We start from the raw sequence: 6,431 nt of genomic DNA, 5'->3' as shown, positions 1-6,431 counted from the left end.
AGGTCATTACAACCCAGGAGATTACAGCACAAGGCCCAGGATGACAAAACAATAGAACTCAGAAGGTCATCACACAGCCCATTATCAGGTCGTTACAACACAGGAGGCTGATAAGACACACAGCCAATACCTCAGCCACACATGTTCTTCCGAAAAAGCCAGCCAATCTGCAAACATCAACTCCATCAACAGATTTTAACAGCCCCATGCTGAAGCAGCAGCTTCACATGTACAAAACTCATACCACTTCTTGGAAATGATCAAAGATCTACACACGGAACAAGAAGATCTGCTTGTACGTTTCAAAGTGGTTTCACTATTCACTCAAGTCCCGATAAAAGAAACTCTTGAAATCATCAAAAATAAATACCAACCAACTAAACACCTTATGGAACTAGCAGAACACTGCTTAACCAACACATATTTCATACACAAAGGACAAAGATACAAGCAAATTGAAGGAGCCCCTATGGGATCACCAATGTCACCCGTCATTGCTAACCTGTTCATGGAAGAATTCAAATCCAGAGCCCTAGCTAATGCCACCCACAAACCCAAATTATGGTTAAGATACATCGATGACACATTTGTGATTTGGCCCCATGGAAAAGAAAACCTAAACAATTTCCTAACACACCTAAACAGCACACACCCCAAAATCAAGTTCACCATGGAAACGGAAACAAACAAACAACTACCATTCCTAAATGTACTAATCTACAAAAAAACAGATGGCACACTAGAACACACCATATACCAGAAGAAAACACACCAACCGCTACCTCAACGCCCAATCCCACCACCACCCAGCACAGATAAACTCCGTGGCCAAAGCATTAATCGCCAGAACCAAACGCCTGGCAGACAAGACACACATAAAGACTGAACTATGCACCCTGACTAAAGTACTGACAGCTAACGGCTCCCACAAAAGCAAAATCACCGGCGTGATCCACAAAAACACACTGAGACATAATGGAGACCTAGAAGATGAACAGACCTATGGAAGAGCTGTCCTGCCCTACATAAGAGGTACTACAGACAAAATCAGCAAGATACTACACAGGCATCACATCAAAACTGCCTTCAAACCAGACAGAAAAATAGCAGCCCTCCTAAGAAACCCCAAAGATAAAATTGACCTGGAAAACCAAGGCATATATGAAGTCCCCTGTGCATCATGCCTTGGCACATACATTGGACAGACCAATAGAAGAATAAGTACTCGCCTGGATGAACACAAAAATGCAGTAAACAATCTGGAACACACTTCCTCACTAGTCCAACACATGAAAGCAACAGGTCATAGCATCAACTTCAATGGCACCAAAACCCTAGCCACTATAGAAAACCCCAGCTACAGAATCATCAGAGAAGCCACAGAGATTGAAAAAAGACCCGAAAGCATGAATAGAAGAGATGATTCCACCAGACTGTCAATTATTTGGAAGCCTGCACTCACAAACAAAAAAATCTCCACACCACAAGCCAGACAAACACCTGGGCACAAACAGACCCCCCCGATATCTCCTGCTCAAACACACCCCAACCAGGTACCCCGATGAAACCTAGCTTCCTAATAAATGATAGCCGTCCGTTTACTCGGAGCCAAGCCGCACTAAAAGCCTCCAATACAGGAAACACAATGTTGCCAGCCAATCAAGACAAAAAAAGCTACAAAACAGACAGAAGATATTAGAAACACCAATCAAGCAGAACACAGCAAACTCCAAGACCAATAAACACAGACCAAGACTCCCAACCAATCAGGATTAAGAAAAAATCATTCTGGCACAGCAGTAGGCTAGCATCAAATTTAAAACTGAAATGGCTGTGAAAATCTGACTCACAGTCGAACACAATATAGAAGCCTGATGATGGCAGATCAGATTCTGCCAAAACGTTGCTACAATTTTAAAAGCACAAATATAATGACGTGGGAAAATACCCGAACATTTTTTCTGCAATGTCCTTGTCCATGGTACTGAAATGGAATATCTGATATTTAAGTTGCCATGTGAACCATTGTTTTCCTTCAAGAAGGAAGCCATCTGCTTAACATAGAAATGGCTCCTGTGACAGTCCCGCATTAAAGAAATGTGTTGACTGAAACAGCTATTATGCAGATATTTTTCCTCAAGCAGAAGAATTTGACAGTCTTCTTTAAACAAGGTGGTGATTTCTTTTTTTAAAAAAAATTTTTTTATTGGTTTTTAAAACAAACATAAACAAACAAAACATAAAAACATCAAGCCATCTTCCATATATATACATACAGTGTGCCGGTTGGTTTACAAATTGTTTTGTGCTTCCATTTCGTAGTCTTCAATTACAGTTACATTGTATATACTCTCGTATTTTCAATCAAATATTAAATACATTAATATCATTATTAATCAATCATTTGACTATACTTTTATTCATTCATGTTTTACGAAATAATCATATTTTACTTAATTTGTTTTATGACGGTTCATATTATCATCCCAAATCTATCCTAAAATCATTTTGTAGATATAATAAGAAAAGAATACATCTTTATATATTTGTTATTTTCTAAGAATCTACATATTTCATTACTATATTTTATTGTCTAACCATTGATAGAATAGATCCCAAATTTTATAAAATTGTTTATCATCTTGTTCCCTAATTTCAAATGTCAATCTACTCATTTCAGCACATTCCAATATTTTCTTAATGATTTCCTCCTGCGATGGTGTTTTCTCATTTTTCCAGTTTTTAGCAAATACAATCCTAGCCACTGTTAATACATTTACAGTCAGGCATTTCAAGTCTTTACTATATATTTCAGGTAAAATTCCCAATAAAAATATCTCTGGTTTCAAATCTATATGCTTTTTTGTCATTTTTTCCAACCACGTGTGGATTTTAGTCCAATATTTTTTAAGCATCCGCACATGTCCACCACATATGGTAATATGAGCCAGGTGTCTGATGACATTTCCAACATTTTTCGGATTTATTCTTGAACATTCTTGCTATTCTTGTCGGGGGGAAATGCCACCTGTAAAACATCTTATACAAATTTTCTTTATATGCTGTTGACATTGTCATTTTATAATTTTGAGACCACAATTTTTGCCATTTCTCTAGATCAATCCCATATCCAAAATTCTTCCCCCAAGCAATCATAGTTTCTTTAACTTGTTCTTCTTCTGTTTAATTTCTAATAAATATCCATACAATTTTTTAATCACCTTTCCATCAGTACCTGTCAAAATCTTATCTAAGTCAGTCAGTTTATCATAGAAACCTTCTGTTTTAGAATCTTTATCATACCTTGAATGTATTTGCACATATGAAAACCAATTCATCTTTATACCTTGTTCCTCTAGTTTTTGCATAGATTTAAGTTCACCCTTTTCATTCAATATTTCACCATATCTAACTGTTTGTTCCTTTTTGTATATTATAGGATAAGAAAATGCTTCAATAGTCGATAGCCAGACTGGAATTTTCAAATAACATTGTCTCTTAATCTTCTCCCAGTTTAACCACAGAGACTCCCGCATATAATGTCTTCTAAAATACCCCTGTGTTTTAGTTCCTTTATACCATAAAAAAGCATGCCACCCCAACAACAGATCATGTCCTTCTAATGTCAACAATCTAGTATTTCTTAATGTTATCCATTCCTTAACCCACATCAAATTTGTAGCTTGGTAATACAACTCCCAATTAGGCAAACCAAACCCTCCTCTTATTCTGGCATCTTGCAAAAGTTTTAACTTTATTCTCGCTTTCTTACCTTGCCATATATATTTCAACACAATTTTATTTAAATCTTCAAAGTAATCTTTTCCAAGCCTAATTGGAATTGTTTGAAACAAATATAAAATTCTGGGTAATATATTCATCTTGATTGTTGATATTCTCCCTATTAATGACAGTTGTAAATTTTCCCATTTCCGCCAAATCTAGCGCTATCTGCTGTTTAAGTTTGATATAATTATTCTCTTTTAGTGTACTACATCTTGCTGTCAAGTATATCCCCAAGTACTTGATCTTATTTGTGACCTGGATTTTCAATAGATCTGCCAGTTCTTTCTTTTGTCTTGATAGCATATTCTTTGTTAAGATCTTTGTCTTATCTTTATTTATTTTCAAACCAACCACCTTTGCATATGTCTCTATCTTTTCTATCAATTTTGATGCTGTTTCTAGTGGGTCTTCTAAAATGAAAACCAGATCATCTGCAAATGCTTGCAATTTAAATTTTTCCTTTTTAATTTTCATCCCTTTTATATTCTTTTCATCTTTAATATTTCTATTTAGCACTTCCAAGGTTAACACAAACAACAGAGGTGATAGTGGGCACCCTTGTCTTGTTCCTTTTCTTATATCGATAGAGTCTGTCAATTTTCCCTCTATCATTACCTTTGCCGTTTGCTTATGATATATAGCTTCTATTGCTTGAATAAATTTTTTAGCAAAGCCCATCTGTTCCAGCATAATAACATGAATCGCCAATTCACATTATCAAATGCCTTCTGTGCATCTAAAAATATCAAAGCCATTTGTTTTTCAGGATGTGCCTTGTAGTATTCCAAAGTGTCCAAGATTACTCTCATATTGTCTTTAATTTGTCTCTTTGGCAGAAATCCATTTTGATCAGGATGGATAAAATTGTTTAAGTATTTTTTAAGTCTTTCTGCCAATATTGAAGCAAAAATTTTATAATCTGCATTTAGTAAGGAAATAGGTCTATAGTTCTTGATTTGTAATGGATCGGCCTCCTCTTTTGGAATGTGTAATATAAGCTTCTGACGATGATTTAGGTATCCTATTCTTTAACACAACTTCATTCATAACTTCTAGCAATGGAAGGTTCAATTATTCTTGTAATGTTTTATAAAATTCTGCCGGAAGTCCATCTGGGCCTGGTGCCTTTCCATTATTTTGCTTCTTGAGTGCTTCAGTTAACTCTATCATCATTATGTTATATTGCTTTCTAACATTGTTTCAATCTCTTTAGGTATCTGGGGTAGATTAGCATTCTGTAAATACTGTTTAACTCTTTCCTCATCAATATTCTCTTGTGTGCATAGTTTCCCATAATAATCTCATATGATTTCCTTCTTCTCTTTACTACCATAGCAAACTTGGCCTTGGTCGTCTATTAATTGCAATATTTTCCTTGATTCTTTCTCCTTTCTCAATTTATATGCTAACCATCTACCTGGTTTATTTGCATCTTCAAAGTAGTTCTGTTTAGCACCTCTAATTTTCTGTGCTAGTTCTTCTTTTTCTATTAGACCCATTTTATGTTTGGTTATATCCATTTTTAACTTAATGTCCTTTTTCTGTGGCATTTTCTGTAGCTCTTTTTCAAGTCCTTTATACTCATCCTCTAATGCCTTAGAGGCTAATCTTTTCATGGTATTTCTTTTCCTTGTATGGTCTATTATCAAGCCTTTGGCATATACCTTCATTGTATCCCATACGTTCTGGATTGATGTATCTTCTTTTTTGTTTTCTCTACAGAAAAAAGCCAGTTCTTTCTTCATCCACTGTGTGAAGTCTTTTTCCTTTAAAATAGTATTATTTAACATCCATCTAGATCTTCTTCTTTGTCTTTTCCATTTAATTGTCATTGGATTGTGATCTGCCCAGGTACTTGTTTCAATATTTATTTCTTGAATATTAGTTAACAATTCTGTTGACATCCATATCATATCTATTCTGGACCATGATAAATGTCTATTTGAGTAGAAGGTGTATTGTTCGGTTTTAGCATTTCTTTCTCTCCATAAATCTTTTAAGTTTATTTCATCTACCATTTTAAAAAAATATTTAGGGAGGGTCTTTCTGTTTTGCTTTATTGTTTTCTGTGCTGTATAGTCCAATTTATTGTCTACAATTCCATTAAAATCTCCCATCATAACTATATTAGCATAGTCCAGTTCAATTATTTTCATATGTAATTTTTTATAAAATTCTTCTTGATTGTCATTCGGGGCATAGATTGTAATCAGGAGTGTTTTCGTATTATTGTCCATTATTTCCACCATTAGTATTCTTCCGTCGTCATCACTATAAATCAATTTTGCTGGGATAATATCTTTAATGTATAAAACCACTCCTCTTTTCTTGCATTGTGTCAAGGAAGTATATATTTTCCCTAATTTTGGCTGTATCAACAATTGTTCATATTGCTTTTTAATATGTACTTCTTGTAGGCAGATTATATCAAATTTTAATTTCTCTAATTTATGGAAGGTTTTCCTTCTTTTAACAGCTGAGTTAAGTCCATTTATATTAATTGTAATCAATTTTTTCTCTTCCATGGTTATATTTTGTAGTTAGGTTTAACAGCTCTCGTAGATCTTGGTTCATGTTGTTCTTTGGCTTCCTCCTTTCCACCTATTGCACCTTCTTCTTTTTTAGTCGTCATTTGGCAGTCCTCT

This window comes from Notechis scutatus, chromosome 1 (genome assembly GCF_049901735.1).
Source record: "Notechis scutatus isolate UNSWTSFEM ecotype Mainland chromosome 1, rNotScu1.2, whole genome shotgun sequence".
NCBI classification, from domain to species: Eukaryota; Metazoa; Chordata; class Lepidosauria; order Squamata; family Elapidae; genus Notechis; species Notechis scutatus.
The sequence above is the reverse complement of the archived record's forward strand: the minus strand, read 5'-3'. Positions refer to the sequence as shown.